Here is a 26943-nt window from a genome sequence, read left to right on the forward strand (position 1 = left end):
TTTTACTGAATTTTACGTGAAGACTACAAACCTCCAGTTCACATTATATAAAATGAACTGCTTAAAAGATCAAGTCAAAGTGCTGTGGTTGGATCCAGGTTTCTTGTCTTGCAGAATCAAAAGAATGAGTTTGTGGATAAAGAAGGTAAATGGAAGCAAAGTTTATTGATAGACAGACTCCCTCCAGCAGGAGTGGCCCCAAGTGGATTGTTGCTGAAGTTCCTTTATTAAAAGGCAGATACATGCCTTGCTGGCTCTTTTTTTTTTTTTTTTGTCTTTATTGATTAAGGTATTACATATGTGTCCTTATCCCTCCATTGCGCACCCCCCCCTCCACACACACACCCCTACATATGGCCTCACCCCCTGCTATCTCTGTCCATTGCTTAGGCCACATGTGTCAAACACAAGGCCCGCGGGCCAAATCCATCCCGCCAGGCCTTGCAATGTGGCCCGCACCGCGCTGTCATCACTGCACTCCGCTGCGTTTCCATCACAATGACAGTTTATGACTGTTCAGTAAACCATTCGGCCCGTGATTTAGGCTGGATTTTAGGTTTTGGCCCCTTCTCTGATTGAGTTCGACACCCCTAGCTTAGGCTTACATGCATGTATACAAGTCCTTTGGTTGATCTCTCCCCCTTTTCCCCACCCTCCCCTACCTTTCTTCTGAGATTGGATGGTCTCATTGGTGCTTCTCTGTCTTTGGATCTGTTTTTGTTCATCAGTTTATGTTCATTAGATTCCATAAATGAGTGAGATCATGTGATATTTCTCTTTCTCTGACTGGCTTATTTCACTTAGCATAATGCACTCCAGGTCCATCCATGCTGTTGCAAATAGTAAAAGTTCCTTTTTTTTTATAGCAGCATAGTAGTCCATTGTATAGATGTACCACAGTTTTTTTAATCCACTCATCTGCTGTTGGGCACTTAGGCTGTTTCCAAATCTTAGCTATGGTGAATTGTGCTGCTATGTACATAGGGGTGCATATGTCCTTTCTGATTTCTTGGAATATATTCCAGGGTTTAATCTCCAAAATTTACAGGGAACTCATACAACTTAACAAAAGGAAGATAGACAATCCAATCAAAAAATGTACAAAGGATCTAAATAGACACTTTTTGAAAGAGGACATAAAGAAGGCCAAGAAATATATAAAAATATATCCCAAGTCACAAATCAAAATGACAATGAGGTACCACCTCACACATGTGAGAATGGCTATCATGGGCAAATCAACAAATGACAAGTGCTAGAGAGGATGTGGAGAAAAAGGAATCCTCATGCACTACTGGTGGGAATGCAGACTACGATAGCCACTGTGAACAGTATGGAGTTTCCCTTAAAAGTTAAAACCCAGTAATGCCAAACCATTACTCTTACAAAAGTTTGGGATTTTACTTGCATAGAAAAAAGAAATGTGGAACTCTCTAATATTTCACATTAAAATCATTTTTGTAGTGATATTTCCTTTTTATTTAGCTTTTTGTTTTCTTCATTTTTTAATTACAGATGATATTCAATATTATTTTTTATTAATTTCAGTTTTACAGAGCAGTGGATAGACATTTATATAATTTACAAAGTCATCCCCTTATAATTCTTGTACCCACCAGGTATCATATGTATCACAGTATTATTGGTTATATTTGCTATGCTGTACTTTATATCCCATGACTATTACTCTTTAATCCACTCATCTGATGACGGATATTTAAGCTGTTTGCAAATCTTAGCTATGGTAAATTGTGCTGCTATGAACATAGGGGTGCATATATTCTTTCTAGTTGGTGTTTCTACTTTCTTGGGATATATTCCTATAAGTGGGATTACTGGGTCAAATGGGAGTTCCATTTTTAGTTTTTTGAGGAAACTCCATACTGTTCTCCACAGTGGCTGCACCAGTGCATTCCCACCAGCAGTGCACAAGGGCTCCCTAATCTTCACATCCTCACCAGCACTTGTCCTTTGTTTATTTGTTGATGATAGCCATTCTGACAGGTGTAAGATGGTACCACATTGTCGTTTTGATTTACATCTCTCAGATAATTAGTGACCTTGAGCATGTTTTCATATGTCTCTTGGCCTTATGTTTTCTTTTGAAAGGTGTCTATGTAGGGCCATTGCCCATATTTTGATTGGATTGTTTATCTTCCTTTTGTTAAGTTGTATGAGTTCCCTGTAAATATTGGAAATTAAACCCTTATCAGAGATAATATTGGCAAATATGTTCTCCTTTGCATGGCTTTCTTGTTGTTTTATTGATGGTTTCTTTTTCTGTACAGAAGCTTTTTCTTCTGATGTAGTACCATTTGTTTATTTTCTCTTTAGTTTCTATTGCACTAAGAGCTGTATGGGTGAATATATTGCTTCAGCATATGTCTGAGATTTTGCTGCCTGTGGATTGCTCTAATATTTTATGGTTTCCTGTCTTGTGTTTTAAGTTCTTGATCCATTTTGAGTTTATTTTTGTGTATGGTGTAACTTAGTAGAATAGTTTCATATTTTTGGCATGTATCTGTCCAATTTTCCCAATACCATTTATTGAATAGACTATCTTGACTCCATTGTAGTTTATTGCCTCCTTTGTCAAATATTAATTGAGCATAGTGGTTTGGGTTGATTTCTGGGCTTTCTATTCTATTTCATTGGTCTATATGTCAGTACCAGGCAGTTTTGAGAACAGTGGCTTTGTAATACTGCTTAATGTCTAGTATTGAAATACCTCCTACTTTGTTCTTTCTCAGGATTGCTGCAGATAGTCAGGGTCTTTTTTATTCCAGATGAATTTTTGGAGAGTTTGTTCTAGATCTGTGAAATATGCTATTGGTATTTTAATGAGGAGTGCATTGAATCTATAGATTGCTTTGGGTAGTATGGACATTTTAATGATACTGATTTTACCAATCCATTAACATACTATAGTCTTCCACTTATTTATATCTTCCTCTGTCTCTTTTTTCAATATCTTATAGTTTTGGAGTACAGGTCTTTTACCTCCTTAGTTAAGTTTATTCCTAGGTATCTTAATTTCTTTGTTGTAATGGTAAAAGAAATTGTGTTTTTAGTTTCTCTTTCTATGAGTCCATTATTTGGTGTATAAACATGCCATCGATTTCTGGGTGTTAATGTATCCTGCTATGTTGCTAAATTCATTTATTAAATCTAGTAGTTTTTTTATGGAGTCTTTAGGGTTTTCTATGTATGATATCAGGTCATCTGCAAATAATGACAGTTTTACGTTTTCTTTTCCAATTTGGATGCCTTTTATTTCTTCTATTTGTCTGATCACTATTCTAGCAATTCCAGTACTATATCAAAGAAAATTGGTGAAAGTGGGCCTTCCTGTCTTGTTTCTGTTCTTAGATGAAATGTTTTTAGTTTTTGCCCATTGAGTATGATTTTGGCTATAGTTTGTTATTTAACGAAATATTTTTTGCTTTCATTATGTTGAGGTATGATCCCTCTATTCCCATTTTGCTGAGAGTTTTTATCAAGAGTGGGTGTTGGATTTTGTCAAATGGTTTTTCTGCATCAATTAATATTACTGTGTGATTTTTGTCTCTGAATTTGTCTATGTGATGTATCATGTTTATTGATTTGTGGATATTATACCATCCTTGCATCCCCGGGATAAATCCTACTTGGTCATGGTGTATGATCTTTCTGATATAATACTGGAGCCGATTTGCTAGAATTTTTTTGAGGATTTTAGCATCTATGTTCATCAAGGATATTGGCCTGTAGTTCCCTTTTTTTTTTTGGTGTCTTTATATGGTTTTTGGATTCACATAATGCTGGATTATAGAATGAGCTTGGAAGTGTTCCTTCCTCTTGAATTTTTTGGAATCATCTGAGGAGCATAGGTTTTACTTATTTGTTGAATGAATACTTCCCTGCCTTTCTATTTCTACATCTCTTTTGATTTTGGGTTTTTTTGTTTTGTTTTGTTTTTTGTTTTAACCACTGTGGTCTGAATATTCACTTTTTAATTAAGACCATTTTTTCAGTTTGTTATAATTTATTCTATATTATGATAAAACCTTGCCATGTAATGATCTTTTAGATCATTCTTCACTTACCCTTCTTTCATCCTTCCTCTTTATCAGTGTTTTACTGTCAATTGTATAGAATGTGGAAAATGTTGAGCCTCTGCTTTCCTCAACACTTAGAATTGGCATCTGCTTTCCAACCTCAAGAACTCGTTTTTTTGTTTTTTTGTTTTTTTTTAATGCTTGGATTATACCTCAATGCAGTTACGAAAGTAAATCTACCAACATGAAATCCTATTCTGTGTTTGAGCTCTTTGACCTAATGACCCCACTTCTGGGAATATATTCTAAGATTACCAAAGCACCATTCAGAAAGATACATCCCTATGTTCATAGCAGCATTATTTCCAATATCCAAGATCTGTCTGGAAACAGTGCAAGTGGATAATATAGCTATAGTGCATTCACACAATGGATAACTATGTGATTATGAAATAAAAGGAACTTTATCCTTTGCGACAGCATAAATGCAAAGTTTTCTAGTAATGTATACAAATTAATTGATTAAATGTGATGCTATAAACCAATACATGCATTAAATATTGGGAATGGTTTTACTCTTGAAGAAATACTCAAGTGAACATGTGTGGAATGCTGGTATTTTCAGTGAAATATTACGGTATAATGACATTCATTGGGAAAGTATGTTGGAATATCTATTACATACTATGCTGAAAACAGTTTGCCAACATCCTACATCATACAAATTAATTTTAAAAGTGTTCAAAAATTCACTCCATGCCAAAACCGGTTTGGCTCAGTAGGTAGAGCATCAGCCTGCGGACTGAAGGGTCTAGGTTAGATTCTGGTCAAGAGCATGTACCTGGGTTGTGGGCACATTTCCAGTAGGAGGTATGCAGGAGGCAGCTGATTCATGTTTCTCTCTCATTGATGTTTATAACTCTATCCCTCTCCCTTCCTCTCTTAAAAATTCACTTCATATTTTACACAATGCTCAGCACATTGAATCATTACAACTAGCCTCTTGTAGACGTCTTTTTCAGATGTCTTAATTATTTATGTCATAGACTAATGCATACATTACCTTTTGTGAACATTTTTCACTCTTCAACAAATACATAAGTGAATTTAGTGTGTGGAATGCTGGTATCTCCTGTGGAATCCTATATAATAAAACCGAATATGCTAAGTGTCCGGTCAGCCATTCAATCAATCAAAGCATAATAAACTAATGATATGCTAAGGCCCCTTCACTGCTCACTCTCACTCTTATGAGGCAGTCAACTGGTCAACCAGTCACTATGATGTGCACTGTCCACCAGGGGGCAGATGCTTCAAATGGTAGGTTAGCTTGCTACTAGGATTTGGCCATTGGGACTTAGTAAGATGGGCTGGACACACCCTGGTGCCCTCCCACAATCCCTCCCCAGCTTACCAAACTCCCACATCCTTCCATGGCCCCAATTGTGCACCAGTAGGGTTCTTCAGCCTGGCCTGCACCGTCGCAATGTCAGGGCCAGTTTTGGCCTGATCCTGCAGGCCAGACTGAGGGATCCCATTGGTGTACGAATTTGTGCATCAGGCCTCTAGTATTATAATATAATGCCATTTACTAGGAGATTATATTGGAACATTCATTACATATTAGGAATTTAATTTAGTAATTATAATCTATGCTAAAAACTATTCCAAAATCTCACTTATATGAATTAATACTGAGTGTTACAACACTTCACTACAGTTTTGCAAAATATGCAGCTATTGACACTCAAAAACTAGACTGTTTTAGAGTTTGCTAATAGAGTTTACAATGTATTAGTCACAAACATAATATATAATTAATATAAAAATATTCCTATAAGGTAATTCATATATTAATGTTTGGCACAAGGCATATTCAAAACATTTGTGAAAGTAACTAAGCAAACTGTCTAAAACAGTATAGTATTAGTGATTTAATGAGATTCACGTGCACATTGTGTTTGGTTATGCATAGACTTAATTTGTACCAACCTGAATATTGGCAAACAGTTTCAAGCACAGACTATAAAAACTAAATGAAACCCATACTAATAATATAATGAATGTTTCAATATACACTCCTAGTAAATGGCATAATATTTAATAGAAGATTACAGCACTCCACACAATAGTTTCATCTGTGTATATCTTCAGAGTGAAAAATATTTAATAGATAATCCATGTATTAGTCTATGATGTAACCTATATTCAATACATTTATTATTGCTACTTGCAAATTCCATCTAGAACAGTCCAGATTTAGTGTTTCAATAGCTTGCACATTTTGTATAATCTGTTATTGTGTTAAAACACTCAGAATTGTTTTGTACCACATTATATAAAGCACAGACTGTTAATTGCTAAATGAAGCACACTATGAATGATCCACATGCTCCTCCTATAATTGGCATTATATTATAAAATTTCACCAAAAAATAAGCATTTCACAAGTTGACATAAGTATTTCTTTAGAGTCAAGCACATTCCCAATAGATAATGCATGTAATCATTAATGGCATAACTTAAAAATACAGGTTCTAATGCCACCAGAAAACTATTATACTTAGAACAGCTTAGTTTTAGTGTTTAAATGAGCTCTGTACTTTGTAAAAAGTGCAGTGAGGAGTTAGGACACTATTAGAATTCATTGTACCAAGCAGTATTATGGCAACTGTTTTTACATGAGACTATATTTACTAAATATGTATTGAATGAACCTACATTTTTTCCAGTAAAACTCATTATGTTATTCTATACTAGAGGCTCGGTGCATGAAAATTCATGCACTGAAGGGGATCCCTCAGTCCGGCCTACCCCCTTCTCAGGCTGGGAACCCTCAGGGGCGAGAGGCGATCAAATGATCAGGTAAAGACAATGCCCCATCATTACCTGAGCCTTGGGTGGACCTGGGCTGCTGGGCAGCCACAATCCAAGGCTTGCCTTTATTGCTGAACTGAAATGTTAATTCTTGGTTACAACTACTCATATAACTGCCACATGTAGAAATCACAGTAGTCAACATTAAGTACAACTTTATTACCATATATTTCTTAAGATCATTCATGGCACATTGCCCCTTAATCCCTAAATATGCAGTTAAAGGTGTTTTCAGAAATGACTATGAAACTGATGAGAGCTAAAATAATTTCAGAAGTCAAGTAGATATGAATTTTGGCCAGAGAGCTCCTTAATTTCTCATCTTCTATAAACAGCTTCACAAATCATTTGGAAAATCAGCCTAGATGTACACATAATAAACCACATTTCCTGTCCATTCTTGAAGTTGAACTTTCTCAAGAAATGATTGAACAACACCTGTCTTTGAAGATAGCTGTAAGTAAGGCCTGACTCTGATAATCAAGCTCTGGTTCTAGATCAGTTTTCTGTGTTGGACTGGTCAGTAGTCACTTCCTCCAGCATCTTCATCAATTAAGTGATAATGCGTTAGTATTATCTTCTCTTTTAGCTCCGCAATCTTTTCTGGTACAGGCATGTTGTGAATATCCATCTCAGATGCATTTACTATGGCTTTTGTTTTTAAGAGAGAGCATTCCATTTTGTCACTGGAAGGGCAGAAGTAACCTTTTAATGCACCCAGGGCAGCATGGGTAGAATACAGATGGAAACCAATGGGAAGCTCACAGGAACTACAGAATAAAAGGTTGTTAAGTGCTGCCCTTGAGTAAACCTTCAATGCCAACAAGGGAGGGAGCTTCCAGAACAACGTTATTTGTGACCCTGGAGAAAACCACGGCCCCAGGGGACCACGAGAGGTCCCAGACAAGGTGCACTGAGTCGCTGAGCACGGTGGGGCAGCACGCGCACTGGAACACTGTGCACTGCTCAGTGAGGACCCCTTCACCACCTGTGTGTCCCACTCCATGGACATCGCAAAAGAGGATCTGTCAAGTGTCTTAATGCCAGCCCAAACGTCAGCCTTCCGCAGCTTCGCACAAGAGTGATGCCGCCGCGGCCGAGCAGCCATCTTCTCGCCGCTGCCGCCGCATCATTTAAAATCTTTCCCATTGCTTGTAAACAATTGGAAATTGTTAGCTGAGCAACGTTTAATCTTTTTGCAAGTTGTTTTTGAGTTTGACATGCATCTTCATCCAATAATGCTTGTAATTGTTAATCTTCAAACTTTTTTTGTTGACCTGGATTTTTTTTGTCTTTCACATAAAAATCATCTCTTTTAAAGTATTTAAACCAGCATTCACAAGTATTGAAATGGAGCATGTTCACCATAAACTTCCCCAAGTATTCAGTAGCACTTTTCTTCAAAATAAACTAATGAATTATAACTTTCCACAAATGCTCTTTTTTTGGCATGAAATTTGACATTTTTAAGTGTAAAATACCTATGATGTTTACACTGTCAGCAAATTTGACATATGCCATTTTGAAGCTTGTTATCAATACAACAAAATAGCATACATATCAAATAGCAAATATATCAACATTTGTGTAACTCCATCTATTGAAAAAAAATCGCATTATTAACCAGTACAAATAGCATTTATAAGATTCCAGCATTCCATACACTGGGTTCACCTATGAATTTCTTCAAAGAGTGAAACATTCTCAATAAGTTATTAGTCTATGATATAAGAACATAAAAAGGGAATACAAATAATAAGTAAGTACAAATAAAGAAAAAGTATCAAAAGAACAGAGAACTGAAAAAACTAAAGGAACAAAGTGAGAATAGAGAAAATGACAGACGAACAACTGAAAAAGTGAAACAATACAAAAAAAAAACAAAATAGAAATTGAGAATTAAAATGAACACAGAAAAGAAAAAAGTACAATAGTAAGAATAAAGAAAGCAAAAGGAATGAGTTAAAGAGAGAGCAGAAAACTACACAGAAGAAAAAAAAACTAAAAGAATGGGGATGAAAACAACAGAAAATGGAGGTAGCAAAAAGAGGACAGAAAACAAAAAGGAATGAATATAATTGAGCAAAACAGTACAAAGAGAACAGAAAAATGCAGAAGAAAGAGGGAACAAAAATAGAAATCAGGAAAATGCAATGTATGAAACAAAATAACAAAAATATCAGAATAGATGAACAAAAAAAGATCAGAAATCAGAAAAAAGTGAACAGGGAAAATGGCAAATATGGAATAGAGAAAAAGAGATAACACAGAACAAATAGGGAAAAGAAAACAAAGAACATGGATGAGATGAAGAACAAAGACAATAAGAAAAACAAAATGGGGAATGAAAAAGAGAAGTCAATGAAAAATGGACAGAATAAAAAAGCATAGAAAACCAAAGAGAATAATGAGAAAATGGAGAAATTGAAGAGCAGAAAAAAGAACAGTAAATGGAGAGACCAAAGAATGAATAGAGAAAGTTGTGAAATTGGGATAAAGAAACAAAAACTGACACACACACACACACACACACACACACACACCCTGCAAAAAAAAAAAAAAAAAAAAAAAATATATATATATATATATATATATATATATATATTTATACTATATATATATATTCTCTCTCTCTCTCTATATATATATATATATATATATATATATAGAGAGAGAGAGAGAGAGAGAGAGAGAGAGAGAGAGAATGGGGGGAGGAAGGGTGGCAAAAGAAGAACAGACAATATGAAAATGGAGTTAGTAAAGAGAATCCAGGAAAAAGTAAATGGATAGGAGGAAGAAAAAGCAGAAATAACATTAACACAGAGAACTGTGGAAATGAAAAGAACAAAAACAACAGAAAACAAAAATTTCAAGATTAAAAAGGGAAAACAAGTAGGAGAAAACAGTAAAAAGAATCATAGAAAAAATAGAGAATTGTAAAAGACAAGAAATTGAAAGGAAAAAAAAGAAAACTAAACAAAACAGGTAACAAAAAGAACAAAACTCATCAAAGAAAAGTAAGAACAAAAAGAAATTATGAAAATGGAATAGCATAAATAGAAAGACCAAAGAGGAGAATGGAGCAATTGAGCAAAAAAGCAATAAAAATCAAACAAAAGGAGAAAACAAGAAAAATGGAAAGGAACCAGGAAATAAGTGAAAAAAGACAACAAAGAGAACAGAAATTTTAGAGAACAAAGAAAAAAATAGGGAAGAGTGATAAAGGAAAAACAAAAAAGGGTAGGAAAAATATTAAATAGAAACCAGAGAAAAGGGAGGGGACAAAGAAAAAATAAATGAGAAGAGAAAGTAGAGAGAATAATGAGAAGAGAGAGAACCAAAAGAAATTAGGAAAGTATGAAAAAAGCAACAGTTAAAACGGTGCAAAATGGAAATGTAGAGAATAGAAAGGTGAAAGAAAAGTAGAACAACAGAAATAAGAGAACAAAAAATAGAGAACAATACATGCAGAAAATAAGAAACAACTAAGAATAATAGAGTCAATAGAAGAAACAAGGTAGAAAAGAAAATACAGGGAAGTGAATAAAAAGAAGAACATAGAAATTGTGAAGAACAAACTGAAAATAGAGAGGAAAGAATACTGATAGTACAAAAGAAAACTGAGAAAATATAAATATCAAAGAATATAGGGAAAACAACAAAGAAAACGTAACCAAAAAAGAACAGAGAACAGAAAAAGAGAGAAAGAAAACAGAACAAAGATAATAGCCAGCATTAAAAGAACAAAGTAAACAGAATAGAAAGAAAAAATGCCAAATAACAAAGAGAGAAATTATAAGAAAATAGGAATAAGAAAGAACATAACAATCAGAGAATAAAGAGTAGAGATAATAAAAGAGAAATAAGAACAAAGGAAACAAGATAATGAAGGAAAGAAAGGATTTTAAAAAAAGCCCCGATGTGTCTCAGTTGAGCATTGTCCATGCATCAAGAGGTCATTGGTTGGATTACATGTCAGGGCACTTGCCCAGCTGCTGATTTGATCCCAAATAGCAAAAACAAACAAACAAACAAAAAACTGGTGAGGACAAAGAGAAAATATGAAAATAACATAGGAAACATAAACCAAACACAGAAAGGAGAAAAGAGAACAAAATGAAAAAGGATAAAATAGAGAGAGAATAGACAGAACAGAATAAACCCAGATAACAAAATGGAAAAAGCGAAAATCAAGAAAAATGAAAGTAGGAAAAGAATAGAATGAAGATGAAAAATGGAGAGGACAAAGTAAAAAAAAAAAAAAAAGAACAATAATAGAAGAGGGTGAAAAGAGGAAAGAGAGAACAAAGTAAGTGGTACAAATAAAAAGAGCAGAGTGAACAGAAAACAGCAGAAACAAAAAATGGATAGAACATAGAGAAAAGAAAAAATAGTTTCCAAAGAGAAGGGAGATGGTGTTCTCCTCAAATTGAGAACAGATAAAAGTGAAAAAATAAAAAGTGAAGAGAAAAATCAGAGTAAATGGAGATAAGAAAATAGAACAGAGAAATCAAATAAAATAGAAAAATATAAAGAGAACAAAGTGAACAGGGAAAATAAAGAACAAAGGGGAAAATGAAGCAACCGAGAAAGAAGTAATAAAAATTAAAATTATTTTAAAAAATGGAGCCGAAACCGGTTTGGCTCAGTGGTAGAGCGTCGGTCTGCAGACTGAAAGGTCCCGGGTTCGATTCCGGTCGGGAGCATGTATGTTGGTTGCGGGCACATCCCCAGTAGGGGGTGTGCAAGAGGCAGCTGGTCGATGTTTCTCTCTCATCGATGTTTCTAGCTCTCTGTCTCTCTCCTTTCCTCTCTGTAAAAATCAATAAAAAATATATTTTAAAAAAATGGAAAGGAACCAGGAAATAAGTGAACCAAGACAATTAAAGAACAAGAAGAGAAGAGAGAAATTGTAAAGAACAAAGAAAAAAATAGGGAAGAGTGATAGAGGAAAACAAAAAATGGAAGGAAGAATAAAGAACAGGACAGAATAAAAGGATATGAGAGAAAGTGAAGAAACATAGAACACAAAAAATGGAGAGAACACAGAAAAACAGCGGAAATATTGAGAACCATAAGGAAGGAGAGAACTGAGAAAATGAAGAGAACATTAGAAATACAGAGCAAATGGAACACAAAAATAAAAAGACATAAAAACAAACAATGGGTAAGTGCATAATTCAAAAAGAGAATATATGAAATAGGGAAGATAGAAAGAATGGAAAAAACAGAATGGAGAAAATTCTCCATAAATATACAGATTACAAAGAAATAAAAAGTCAACGCAAATGGAGGGAATAAATACAAAAAATAAGAGAACAGAAAATATATAAAGAGAACAAAAAATAAACAACAATGATGAAGAATAATGGAAAAACAAGAAGAATAAAAAGTAATCAGAATACAGGAAAAATGGCAAAGAAAAAGAAAAAACATCTAAAAACAAAGGAACAATAAGAACAGTAAGAACAAAAACATAAAACAGAATGAGAAGAAATAAAAGGAAAATTTGAAAAAAAATATAACAGAAAGAAGAGAAAATGGTAAATAGTGAACAAAAAAAATATGAACAAAGATTTGAGGGATGTGAGAAAACAGCAAAGAAAACCAAGATAGTACATAGATAACAGAATTCTAGAAGTGTAGAGGAAAGAAAGGAAATGGAAAGAATGAATACATAACAAACAGCAATGAGAATACTAATGGAGGACAAAAGTCTCAGTTGATGTTGCTGAATTGTTCACCAGTTTGATTCCCAATTGGGGCACATGCTTATTTTGGGGGTTTAATCTGTGTTTTAGTCCATGTTAAAGGCAGCCAATTGATGTTTCTAATCAATGTTTCTAACTATAAAAAATGAATAATTTAAAAAGGACAAAGATTAGAAAATGTAGAGAACAAAGTGAGAAAATGTGATAACTTGAGAGAAGAAACAGAGGAAAGAGACCAGGAGAACAAATAAGAAAATGGAAAGTACAAATATAAAAAGGGAAACAAAACTAAAAAGCAGAGAAAAGATAGAGGAAATGAAGAGAGAAGAAACTGCACAGAGAAATTGAGACAAAAAAATATTAAAAGTAAAATATAAACCAATAGAATAAATGGAATACATTAAATATTAATTGTAAAATGAAAAAGAGAATAGAGAGTGGATAAAATAAGGACTAAAAAGAGAAAACAGAAAACGGATATACCATATTTTTCGGACCATAAGACGCTCCGGACCATAAGACACACCAGTTTTTAGAGAAGGGAAATGAAGAAAAAAAGATTCTGAAACAAACAGTGTTCTAAAATATTTTATGTGCATTAAAACCCAACATCACAGTCATAAACACATGTAATCAACCCTGCAAAGTAAACAGCAGCATTTAGAACCATTTGAGAGCCGGGCAAGCACACAGAGACCACACAGAGCCGGGCAAGTAAAAAAACTTTTTTTAAAAAAGTATATGTGTAGGCTATATTTGGACCATAAGACGCAGGGACTTTTCCCCCCCACTTCTGGGTGGGGGAAAGTGCATCTTATGGTCCGAAAAATACGGTAACAAAGAGGAAAAATATAACATGAAATGGTGAGTTCAAAGATATGAAGGAAAAAACAGAACACTGGAATACAACTAAAACCACAGAGAACAGATAAAGCAAAAAGCACAAAGAAAATTTATAGAAAAGAGAAAATGGGAACCAGGGTAAAGTTAAAGCAAAAAGCAGAGGAAGCCAAGAAAATGGAGGAAGGGAGAGGGAGAGATAGAAACATCAATGATAAGAATTACTGAGGAAAAAGTAAGAACTTTGGAAATGGAGACAGCTGAGAGAAATCAAGAGAGAACAAAGAGAAGACAAACACAATAAGTAGAAAAATATATATTGAAAATAGGACAAAGTGATACAAGAACAGAGAAAATGGAGAGGAAAGAGTAAAAAATGACAGATCAAAGAAAAAAGAATAGAAAAAAAAGAAAAAGATCAGAGACAATGGAGACAGAGATTTTTTTTTTTTTTTTTTAAGAGAATAGAGAACAGATATAAAAGGGCAGATGGGGGCACAAAAAGAGAATAGAGAAAATAGGAGATTAAAATGGTGGCAAAATAAATGGATGCTGCATGGACATGCTCCCAGTATGAAACTGCAAGTACAAATAAAATACAGAAAAACTTCCTGAATAATTAACCGGACTCCCTGGAGAGAAACATGAAAACCAAAGATGGAAAGTGGAGACTGCATCCATACTGGTGGGTGTGGTAGAGACACAAAAGGGCTGGCCAGACTCCCACAAACAACAATTGACATTCCAAAGAGATACTTAAGCTGTGTGTGTGGGGGGGGGGGGGGGGGGGGGAGGGGGATTGCCATTGAGAACTCTGGGATCTAATCCCCAAGCAGGGCCCTCCGAGGAGAAAACACCAGAAACGACAAGAGTGACCTAGGTAGTTTGGCTCAGTGGATAGAGTGTCAGCTGCTAGCTGAAGGGTCCCAAGTATAATTCTGGTCAAGGACACATGCCTGGATAACAGGTTCCAACCCAAGTAGGAGAAGTACAGTAGGCAGCCAATCAGTATTTCTCATCCTTGATGTTTCCATCTCTCCTTCTTTCCTCGCTTAAATCAATAAATATATATTTTTAAAAACTGGGAAGGGTACCCACACAACATCTAGCTATGAAAAGCAGCAGGGTTGATGTCTGCCAGGGAGATATGTCTGGAAATGCAGGCACCCTCTTAAAGAGCCAACACATACAATTCCCTGTAGAGCTGCTTACCTGTGTTCTCACAGATGTAGGGCAGAGTGGAATGGAGGTCTGTGAGGAGAAGACAGGATCAGAGCCTCTAGGGTTCAGGAGGCAGATGACCCAGTCTCCTATGTTGTCATTACTTCATGCTACAGAGGTCATCTTTCTCACACAGATATTTGCCATACAGGCATCTTTGTAGGGGAAAGACAGTTTACTCACCATATTGGAAAATACCTTGTCTCATGGTGCAGAGATTCTGAGGCTGATTAAGAGACCGAGAATAACAACCTCCAGGTAGAAGGAACTGCCTCACCCTATTGAAAAACGCTTATCTCACCTGTGGATGGTTACCTAAGGGCTATTCAAGATGGAATCCTATCAGTCTGCAGGAAAATGTGGTCTCTGCAAGATTTGAGACTGGCTGATCTGTGGGTTTTGCTGAAGGATGCCCAGGACCAAACCAGAGACGGGCGGACCTGCATTACCACCATTTGTCCACCAACCAGATCTGAAATATCATGGCTGGCATGTACACATAAGGAACTATTTGGCATTGAAACTGGGACTCAAAAGAACTGTTGGCCCAGAAAGGAACTCACTACAGACTGATTCATTTGCCTCTCAGCATAACCATTATGGCTTGTTGCAGTTTAAGTTATTACAAGGGTATTTCTTGGATCACATTATCTCACACATCTAGAGGAAATAATGAACAACATAAACATACCCAGAGAAAGAGAAGCAGCGATCAGACTCTCAAACCTCAGAGGGAAAGTAAGGGAGGATGGGGGTAAGGGGAAGAGATCAACCAAAGGACTTGTGTGCATATATATGGGCCTAGCCAGTGGCCATGGACAATGGGGGTGGGGGTGGGGGGCATAACTAGGGTGGGGTTTGGAATGGGAATGGGGGAATAAGGACAATTATGTGATACCATAATCAATAATAATAATAATAATAAAAGAAATAACATGCACCTGAAACCACACTCCTGCTGAGGGAGTCTCCTGCCCCCATGGCTGCTTAACTTTCCATGCCCAGCTCAAATCAGGACCCGGGTAAAAGACAGAGACATGATGACAGCAGCTGCCCTCACACTACAACAAGACTTGTTTGAGTTGTCTTGTAAACATGGTGTAGGGAAGTGGGTTTTTATATCTAAATCCAACCTACCACCAGGAATGCTCAGGGCCTATGCAAGAAGGCAAATAATCCTTTCCCCTACTATTTACAGAGTAAAATAAGATTGTTTTAGAGTAATAAATTTGATGGTAAAATAGTAGACAAGTTTTCAGGCTAATTTAAATTGGCTAATTGTTCCTAAAGTGTTAACTAAAATTTTTATTGGTAATTCATCTCAGGATAAAATCTCAGAACAGGAAAAGAACCTAAAGTAGTCATACTTTAGTGCAAAATATTAAAACTTAAAAGCTATCAAGACTACATTATAAAATTTTCAAAAGCCTCCTAATATTTAAATCAAAAAAGGGGGGAAGTAGCAGAAACCGGTTTGGCTCAATGGATAGAGCGTCGGCTTGGGGACTGAAGGGTCCCGGGTTCGATTCCGGTGAAGGGCATATACCTTGGTTGCGGGCATATCCCCAGTGGGGGGTGTGCAAGAGGCAGCTGATCGATGACTCTCTCTCATCGATGTTTCTAACTCTCTATCTCTCTCCCTTCCTCTCTGTACAAAATCAATAAAATATATTTAAAAAAAAAAAAAAAAAAAAAAAAAAAAAAAAAAAAGGGGGGAAGTAGAAGAATAGCATGTAAAGAAAATTATCCTGTAAGTAAATTATGTCTAGAAAATTTGTACTTTAGAAAATTAATTGTAATGCTATCAGCAAGACACCCATGAAAAACACACATGTCAAAACAAGCCAGAAGAAAATCATTTGGGCAAAAAAATGAAAAAGGATCCAAGTCAAATTTATAGAAAATATTCCTTTATTAACTTTTGGTTGAGAATATGTTTGTATATTTTCAGAAAACAACTAAGAGACCATGTGGATTCTGGCAACAGAGAGGAATTGACAGGACTACTCCAACCATCAAGACAGAAGATAAGTAGTCGAGAGATGGAAGATGCGGACGACACCTTGCCATAATAGCAGTTAGCAGATGTGTATCACTGCAGGTTGCCCAGGACCAATCCAGAGAGGGTTGGACCTGCATTACCACCATTTGTCCACCATCCAGAACTGAAATATCATTGCTGACATGTACACATAAGGAAGTGTTTGACATTGAAATTGGGTTTCAAAAGAACTGTTGGCCCAGAAAGAAACTCACTACAGACTGAGTCATATACCTTTCAGCATAACAATTATTGCTTGTCTCATTTTTTATTCTTATAAGTATACTTCCAATAGAACATGATCTCACTCATCTAGGGGAAATGGTGAAAAGCATAGACTGATGAAAACAGATCCAGAGATAAGGAGCCATGGGTCAGACTGTTGGACCTCAAAGGGAGGGTGGTGATAAAAGGGAGAGATCAACCAAAGGACTTATGTGCATACATATGAGCCTAACCAGTGGTCAAAGACAATAGGAGGGTAGGGGCATGAGTGTGGAAGGGTAGGGGATTGGAATGTGGGGTTGAGGACAAATATGTGATACCTTAATCTAGGGGTGTCGAACTCAATCAGAGAAGGGGCCAAAATCTAAAACCCAGCCTAAATCGCGGGCCGAATGGTTTACTGAACAGTCATAAACTGTCATTGTGATGGAAACGCAGCGGAGTGCAGTGATGACAGCGCAGTGCGGGCCACATTGCAAGGCCTGGCAGGACGGATTTGGCCCGCGGGCCTTGTGTTTGACACATGTGCCTTAATCAATAAAGAAATTTGAAAAAGAAAAAGAAAAAGAAGAAATAACAGTTGACACTGTCCTGTGCTAGAGATTGAGATGCCTAGCAGATGTACCTAATACATAGTCTCAAACCCAAATAGGCAGCCAAAACGAGGAGGCAAACAACTTCAGGAAAAAAGAACAAAAGAATTCTCTAGAAGAAGAGATAAATGAAATGGAGATAATTTATCTGATATGTATTATAGTTCAGTATAAAGATGGTAAAGATGCTCAGCAACATTAGAAAAGATATAGTAACTATGAAAACAAAAATAAAGACATAGCACAAATAAAGAACATATTGGAAGAAATACACAGCATATGAGGGGAAGAAAGCAGAGGATTGAATCAATAAATTAGAAGATAGGGTTAAAAAATTAATCAGAGAACCAAAAAGAAAAAAACAATTTAAAAAACAGGAGGACAACTTAAGTGATCTATGGAACAACATGAAACATAAGAATATTCAAATAGTAGGTGAGCCAGAAGAAGCAGAAAGTGAGAAAGGGATAGAGAATATGTTTGAAGAAATAATGGCAGAAAACGTCCTTAACCTGTTAATGGAAATTTTCAAACATGTTCAAGAGGCACATAGTGTCCCAAGCAGGAAGAACCTAAACACACACCCCACTCACACATAATAATTAAAATGCCAAAATAATTAAAGGCATAGAATCTTTTTAAAAATATATATTTTATTGATTTTTTAGAGAGGAAGGGAGTGAGATAGAGTTAGAAACATTGATGAGAGAGAAACATTGATCAGCTGCCTCCTGCACACCCCCTACTGGGGATGTGCCTGCAACAAAGGTACGTGTCCTTGACCAGAGTCGAACCCGGGACCCTTCAATCCGCAGGCAGACGTTCTATCCAGTAAGCCAAACTGGTTTCAACAAGGCATAGAATCTTAAAGGAGCAAGAGAAAAGCAAACTTGCCTACAAAGGAGTTCCCATAAGACTGACACTTGATTTCTCAGAAACTAGAAGTTGAAAGGGAATGCTTAAAGTACTCAGGCTAATGGAAAGCAAGTATCTGAAATAAAATTACTATATAGAGGGAGGACAAATGGTGGCATCATAGACAACCTTGTCCTAAGCCTTGTTCCAGAGCAGATAGAATAAGCAGCTGAAACAAATAACAACTACCCCAAATTGGTGAAGGAAACTCAGTTGGTGAGACAATATCCAATAGCTGGGAAGGACAGAGGTCCCCTGGAGAAAGGTCAAATCAAGGATTTGGTTAGGAGAGATATGCCAGACCTCTGAGGTCAGAGGGAGACATCACAGCTCCGAGTTACATCCATTGGGTCAGGCACGGTGTTTGACTGTGGAAAGGAGGACTGTAGAACTGCTGGTGGCAGGGGATTCTAGATCTGGGTGCACAGTCATGAAAGACTGAGCCCAGAAGGAACAGTCTGAAGGGTTGACCAGAATTCACAGTGCTGGCAGGGGAAGAGGTCACAGAGGAACAGACTTCCTCCTCTCTGTGCTCCTGTGAGTTCCAAAGCACATTCCCCTCTGACTGGCCAAATGCTTTAGCCCAGGGCACAGAAATCACATGAGCAGCAGCCACCTGAGCATCCCTCTCCTATCCAAGGAGCAGCAGTCCCATGAGCAGCCTTCCCCAGCAGCCTCACGTGGCCTGCCCTGTCTAAGGAGCAGCAACTGGTGAGCAGCCCACGGCCATTCCAAGGAGCAGCATCCATGCAAGTAGTCCTCCTTTGTCTGAGGTGCAGTAGGCACACCAGCAGCCCACCCCCTCTGAGGAGAGGAAACTGTGTGCAGACCACACTCTGCACTCATCAGGGGAGCAGCATTTCCATGAGCTACATGCCCCCAATCGAGGAGCAGTAGATGCATGAGCAGCCTGCCCCCATCTGAGGAGCAGCAGCTGTGTGAATAGCATGCCCTTGTCTGAGCAGCAGCAGCCCTGTGAGCAGCCCACTCCCATTTGAGGAGCAGCAGCCACCCAAGAAGCTTAACCCAGTCTGAGGAGCATCAGCCACATGAGCACATCACCCATGATTGAGTAGCGACAGCTCTGTGAAGCCTGCACCAGTCTGAGTATCAGCAGCAACACATAGTCCACACTGGTCCAACAAGCAGCAGCTGGGTTGTGGCCCGCTCCACCTGATGAGTATCAGCTGCACGTGCAACTCACTTCTGCCCAAGGAGCAGTAGCTGTGCAAGAAGCCCATCCCCTATCTGAGGAACAGTAGCCTTCGAGCAGCTTGCCCCCATCAGAGAAGCAGCAGCTTCACTATCAGCCTGCCCTCAATTGACCAGTCCCTGTCCAAGGAGCAGCAGCCTCACAAGCAGCCCATTCTGTCTAAGGAGCAGCAGCTGCATGCAGCAAACCACCATCCAAGGAGCAGTATCCTCATGATCTGTGCACCACTGTCCAAGGAGCATCAACTGTGTGAGCAACCTCCCCCTCTAGCAAGAGGAGCCATGACTGCTGTGAGCAGCACCCACCAGAGGAGCCACTGCCAACTGAGGAGCAAGCGCTACCGCAACTGCCCAGGAGCAACTGCAGCCCCGGGAACTACTGACACCCAAGCAGTAGCTCCTGCATGATTTGACATCTAGATTCACCTGTGAGATAAAAAATGTGTAGACAAATAAACCCCCAAGGAATTAAAGGAGGAATTGCCAGAAAGGCAGCTAAGTGAAACAGAGGCATGCAATATGTTAAAAAAATAATTCAGAATAAGGGTCATACAATTCATAAACCAAATGGATGAGAAAATCAACAACTTATCTAAGAATCAAGAAGAAATGAAGAGTGATATAGCTGTAATAAAAAAACACTGTGGAAAGTTCCAACAGTAGACTAGGAAAGCGAAGGACTGAATTAGCTAATTAGAAGACAGGTAAGCAAAACACACCCAACTGAACTGCAATTGGAGAAAAAATTAAAAGAGAGGAGGAGAAACTAAAGGACCTATGGGACAACATGAAACAAAGCAACATATAACTAATATGGAGTGCCAGAACAACAGGAAAAGAAATAAGGGTTAGAAAACCTATTTGAAGAAATAATGTCAGAAAACTTCCCTGATGTGGGGAAGAAAAAGTAACACAAGCACAGAAAGTCTGAAATGACATGAATTCGAAAAGATCCACTCCAAGACACATTATAATTATAATGGCAAATGTTCAAGACAAGGAGACTCTTAAAGGCTGCAAGTGATAGACAGAAAGTTATGTTCAAGGGATCTTCCATTAGATTATTAAAAGATTTCTCAACAGAAATGCATCAGGCCAGAAAGGAATTGAAGAAAATTTACAGTTGATGCAAAGCAAGGGACTGAATCCAAGAATACTCGATCCAGCAAAGCTATCATTCAAAATTGAAGGGGAAAAAGGAGCTTCACAGACAAATAAAGCTAAGGGAGTTTGTCACTACCAAGCCAAAAATATAATAAATGCTAAAGGGACTGGTGCAAAAAGAAGAAATAAAAAGATAAGAAGGAAAACAAGCACAATAAAATAAAAATGGCTACAAACAAGTACCTTTCAATAATAATTTTAAACTTGAATGGACTAAATTCTCCAATCAAAAGACTGTGGCTGAATGGATTAAAAAAAATAATAATAACCCATATGCTGTCTATGAGAGACCCAACTCAGAACAAGGGACTCACACAGACTGAAAGTGAATGGATGGGAAAATATCTTTCAGGCAAATGGAAATGAAAAAGAAGAAAAGAAAAGAAAAGAAAAAAGAAAAGAAAAGAAAAGAAAAGAAAAGAAAAGAAAAGAAAAGAAAAGAAAAGAGCTAGGGTAGCAGTACTTATATATGACAAAATAGACCTCAGTGTGAAGGCCATAATAAGAGATACAGAAGGTTATTTCATAATACTTAAGGGGTTGATACAAGAGGATATAACTCTGATAAACATATATGTACCCAATGCAGGAGCACCCAAATACATTAAAAAACAAACAAACAAACAAACAAAAAAACAGAAAAAACTCCTGGAATATAAAAGATCAACAACAATACAATCATAGTAGCAGAGTTTAATACACCACTGATAATAATGGATAAATCCTTTAGACATAAAATCAGCAAAAAAAAAACCCAAAAAACAAACAAAACAAAAAACCCCAGAAATCCTAAATGACTCACTATATCAGATGGACTTAATTGACATCTTCAGAACATTTCACCCCCAAACCAAGGAATATATTGTACATTCTTCTCAAGTGCACATGGGGCATTTAAAAAAAAAAAAAAAGACTTCATATTGGGTCATAAACAAAACCTCCTCAAATTCTAGAAGATTGAAATCATATCTAGCATCTTCTCAGACATAATGGCATAATACTAGAAATAAGCTATAATAAAAACAATTAAAAAATCAAACACCTGGAAGCTGAATCATATGTTATTAAACAGCGTTTGGGTTGCCAAAGAGATCAAAGAAGAAATTAAAAACATCCAGAACTAATGACAATAAAAATTCAACAATCCAAAATCTATAAAACACAGTGAAAGCTGTCCTGAGAAGAAAGTATATAGCTTTATAGGCAGACAAAAAAAGAAAGAAAGAAAGAAAGAAAGAAAGAAAGAAAGAAAGAAAGAAAGAAAGAAAGAAAAGAAAAAGGAAGTAAATCATCTAACTCTACAACTTTAAAAATTAGACAGCAACAAGAAAAGCTCGGAGTGAGCAGAAGAAAGGAAATAATCAGAGCAGAAATAAATGATATAGAGACCACAAAAAAAATTCAAAAGATCAATGAAACCAAGAGCTCATTCTTTAAAAGGATAAACAAGATTGATGAACCTCTATCTAGACTCACCAAGAAGTAAAGAGAGAGGACCCAAATAAACAAAATCTGAAATGAAAGAGGTGAAATTACAACAGACCTCACAGAAATACAAAGGATTATTAAATACTATTAACACCTTTACTCCAACAAACTAGACAATATGGAGGAAATGGACATATTTCCAGGAACATACAACCTTCCAAAATTTAACCAGAAAGAATCTGAAAATCTCAATAGGCCAATAACTATGGAAGAAATTGAAGCAGTCATAAAAAAATCTTCCATCCGAAACAGGTTTGGCTCAGTGGATAGAGCATCGGACTGCAGACTGAAGGATCCCGGGTTCAATTCCGGTCAAGGGCATGTGCGTTGGTTGTGGGCACATCCCCAGTGAGGGGTTTGTAGGAGGCAGCTGATCAGTTTCTCTCTCATTGAAGTTTCTGGCTATCTTTCTCCCTTCCTCTCTGTAAAAAAATTATATATTATATATATATATATTGTATATATCGATATATATATTTTTAAATCTTCCAGCATGCAAAAGCTAAAGGCCAGATGGTGTCACATGAGAGTTTTACCAAACATTCAAGAACGAAAACCTATCCTCCTCAGACTATTCCAAAAAATTCAAGAGGAAGAAACTTTTCCAAGCTCATTCTATGAACCCAGTATCACCCTAATACCAAAACCAGATAAAGACAACACAATGAAAGGAATTACAGGACAATATCCCTCATGAACATAGATTCCAAAATCCTCAACAAAATTCTAGCAAATCAGATCCAGCAGTACATCAGAAATATCATACTCCATGAGCAAGTAGGATTTATCCTGGAGATGCAAGGATAGTACAATATCCAAAAATCAATAAACGTGTCACAATACATAAGAAAATTAAGAGATAAAAATTACAATCATATAAATTGATACAGAAAAGGCATTTGAAAAAAATCCAACACCTTTTCCTGATAAAAACTCTCAACAAGGTGGGAATAGAAGGATCATATCTCAACATAATAAAAGCTATATATGATAAACCCATAGCAAACATCACACTCAATGGGCAAAACTTAAAACCATTTCCTCTAAGAACAGGAACAAGACAGGAATGCCACTCTCACCACTCCTGTTTGACATAGTACTGGGAGTACTAGCCATTTTGATTAGACAAGAAGAAGAAATAAAAGGTATTCAAATTGAAAAAGAAGAAGTGACACTATCCCTATTTGCAGATGACATGAAAATCTTAAAGATTCCATAAAAAAATTATTAGACTTAATAAATGAATTTGGCAATATAGCAGGATACAAAATTAATGCTAAGAAATCTATGGCATTTACCCAATATACAGTGGTGCCTCGCATAAAGAACGCCTCGCACAGCGAACGCTGCACACAACGAACTTCATTTCATGATTCATACAACGAACTTCATTTCACACAACGAAGTCGCCTGAGCTTCCACGACTGCTTCGCCTGAGCTTCCACGATCGCTGCCGATGTATTGCATTCTTCCGCGCAGGCACTGCAGGCAGTCGTTAGTCACTGCGCTTAACTTAAGCACGTATCGCGGCAATCGTTCTTCATTACGAATTAAATCACGCACGTATCATGGCAGCCGTCCTTTTAAGTTAAACTCAATATTTTTTTTATATCATGGCTTCTAAAAAAAGCAGGAAGGTGATTTCTGTTGAAATGAAACAGGAAATAATTAGAAGGAGTGAATGTGGGGTAAAACAGTATGACCTCGTCAAAGAGTTTGGCCTCAGCAAGACCACCATTTTCACCATTTTGACAAATAAGGATGCAATCAAATCAGCCAAAGTAGCCAAAGGAGTATCAAAACTATTTCATGAAAAACATAGGTCTTCAATCCACGAGGAAATGGAGAGGCTATTAGCGATTTGGATTAAGGACAGGCAGGTGAAAGGTGACGTAACAACCCAAGATATTATCTGTCACAAAGCCAAGAGAATTTATGACGATCTAAAGAAAAACGTCCCTGAAAGTAGCAGCAATCAAGATAATGAAGAAGAATTCAAAGCCAGCAGGGGGTGGTTTTTTAGATTTAAGAAAAGGTGTGGAATCCACAGCGTTACTATGCATGGTGAGGCTGTCAGTGCTGACAAGAAAGAAGCAGAAAAGTTCTCTATTAACTTTCAAAAATGTATTAAGGATGAAGGATACTGCCCACAACAAGTGTTCAATGCCGATGAAACGGGTCTTTTCTGGAAAAGAATGCCGAGCAGAACCTTCATTACAAAAGAGGAGAAGAAATTGCCAGGACACAAAGCCATGAAGGACAGACTTACCCTTATGTTTTCGTCTAATGCCAGCGGAGACCTCAAGATCAAACCTCTATTGGTTTATCACTCTGAAAATCCAAGAATTTCAAGAAAAATAACGTTATTAAGTCCAAACTGCCCGTCCATTGGAAGTCCAATCAAAAAGCCTGGGTGACCCAAGTTATCTTCAATGAATGGATTCTGGAAACCTTTGCTCCTGCCGTGAAGAAATTCTTGCTGGAAAAAGAACTGCCGCTCAAAGCCCTTCTGATACTTGACAATGCCCCTTCTCACCCAAAAGACCTAGAGGAAATATTGCAGGAAAATTATCCTTTTATCAAGGTGCAGTATTTGCCACCAAACACCACATCCATTCTTCAGCCAATGGATCAGCAAGTTATTGCGAACTTTAAAAAACTCTACACTAGAGCCCTCTTTAATAAGGTGTTTGAAGAATGCGAGTTTGGTGGAGACAATATGACTGTCCGAAAGTTTTGGAAGGAGAAATTTGATGTCCTTATGGCAATACGACTTATACAGAAGGCCTGGGAAGAAGTGTCACAAAGGACCCTCATTTCTGCTTGGAAGATGCTTGTGCCTTCGTGGACCCAGGAAGAAGCAGTAGTTGATGACACAGAAGTGGTGAAGGACATCATCACAGTGGCCCAAAGGTTGGAATTAGAGGTAGAGGAAGAGGATGTAGAGGAGCTTATTGAGGAACACGAAGAAGAGCTGACAACTGAAGAGCTCCAAGCACTTCTGGTCCAGCAACAGGACAATGCTCAAAGGGAAGCGTCATCTGATAACGAGGAGCAACAATCAAACAATCAACCAATCCCAACTGCTGACATCAAGAACATCCTGGTCAAATGGAAAGCAGTTCAGGAGTTTATCAATGCCCACTATCCGGATTCAGCTGAAGCAAACAGGATCAACGATCTTTACTCCGATACTCTTGTCCATTATTTCCGGCAGATGTTGGAGAAAAGAGAAAAACAAACGACTTTGGACAGGTTTTTCATGAAACCATCAGCCAAAAAGCAGAAAATGGATGAAGATGTGCAAGATTCGGTAGACTCTACTTATTCTGTGTGTTTTTAAAAATGTGTGTTTTTTTTTAAAAAAATTATGTTTTTAGATGTATCTAAATAAAAATAATAACAAAAAATTTATCTTTTTTTATGTCATCTTAGCATATTTTATGCTACAGAACAAATTATTTTTTTTAACATGTATTGTTATGGGAAAACGCGTTTCACATAACGAACTTTTCGCATAACAAACTTGCTCCTGGAACGAATTAAGTTCGTTGTGTGAGGCACCACTGTATACACCTATAGTGAAGTTACAGAAAGAGAGATTAAAAAAGCAAAATCCCATTTATCATCGCACCAAAAAAAAGTTAAGATAGTTAGGAATAAACTTAACTAAGAAGGTAAAAGACCTATACATGGGAAACTATAGAACACTGAATAAAGACATAGAGGAAGACGTAAATAGATGGAAGAACATACTGTGTTCATGGATTGGTAGAATCAACATCATCAAAATGTCCATACTACCAAAAACAATTTATAGATTCAATTCACTCCCCATTATAACACCAACGGCATATTTCACTGACCTAGAACGAACTTTCCAAAAATTCATCTGAAATTAAAAAAGACCTTGAATAGCTGCAGCAATCCTGAGAAAGAAGAACAAAGTAGGTGGGGGTCTCAATACCAGATATCAAGCTATACTTCAAAGCCACTGTTGTCGCCGAAACCGGTTTGGCTCAATGGATAGAGCATCGGCTTGGGGACTGAAGGGACCCGGTCAAGGGCATGTACCTTGGTTGCGGGCATATCCCCAGTAGGGGGTGTGCAATCAGCTGATTGATGACTCTCTCTCATTGGTGTTTCTAACTCTCTATCTCTCTCCCTTCCTCTCTGTACAAAATCAATAAAATATTTAAAAAAAAAACACAAAACAAAACAAAACAAAAAAAACACTGTTGTCAAAACAGCCTGGTACTGACACAAGAACAGACATATAGATAATTGAATGGAATGGAATGGAATGGAATGGAATGGAATGGAATGGAATGGAATGGAACAGAGAACCCAGAAATTGACCCAAACCCCTATGCTCAATTAATATTTTACAAAAGAGTCACGCACATACAATGGAGTCAAGACAGTTTCTTCAATAAATGGTGTTGGGAAAATTAGACAGATACATGAAAGAAAGAAAGAAAGAAAGAAAAAAAGAAAGAAAGGAAGGAAGGAAGGAAGGAAGGAAGGAAGGAAGGAAGGAAGGAAGGAAGGAAGGAAGGAAGGAAGGAAGGAAAAGAAAGAAAAAGAAAGAAAGAAAGAAAGAAAGAAAGAAAGAAAGA

At 37.1% G+C, this 26943-nt stretch overlaps 1 pseudogene; it reads right to left on the reverse strand.

The window, feature by feature from the left end:
* Window positions 1-7052: 7052 nt before the first annotated feature.
* LOC118728725 lies at window positions 7053-8136 on the reverse strand (annotated as a pseudogene).
* Between the last annotated feature and the right edge of the window lie 18807 nt (window positions 8137-26943).

This window comes from Pipistrellus kuhlii, unplaced genomic scaffold (genome assembly GCF_014108245.1).
Source record: "Pipistrellus kuhlii isolate mPipKuh1 unplaced genomic scaffold, mPipKuh1.p scaffold_m20_p_3, whole genome shotgun sequence".
Classification (NCBI taxonomy): Eukaryota; Metazoa; Chordata; class Mammalia; order Chiroptera; family Vespertilionidae; genus Pipistrellus; species Pipistrellus kuhlii.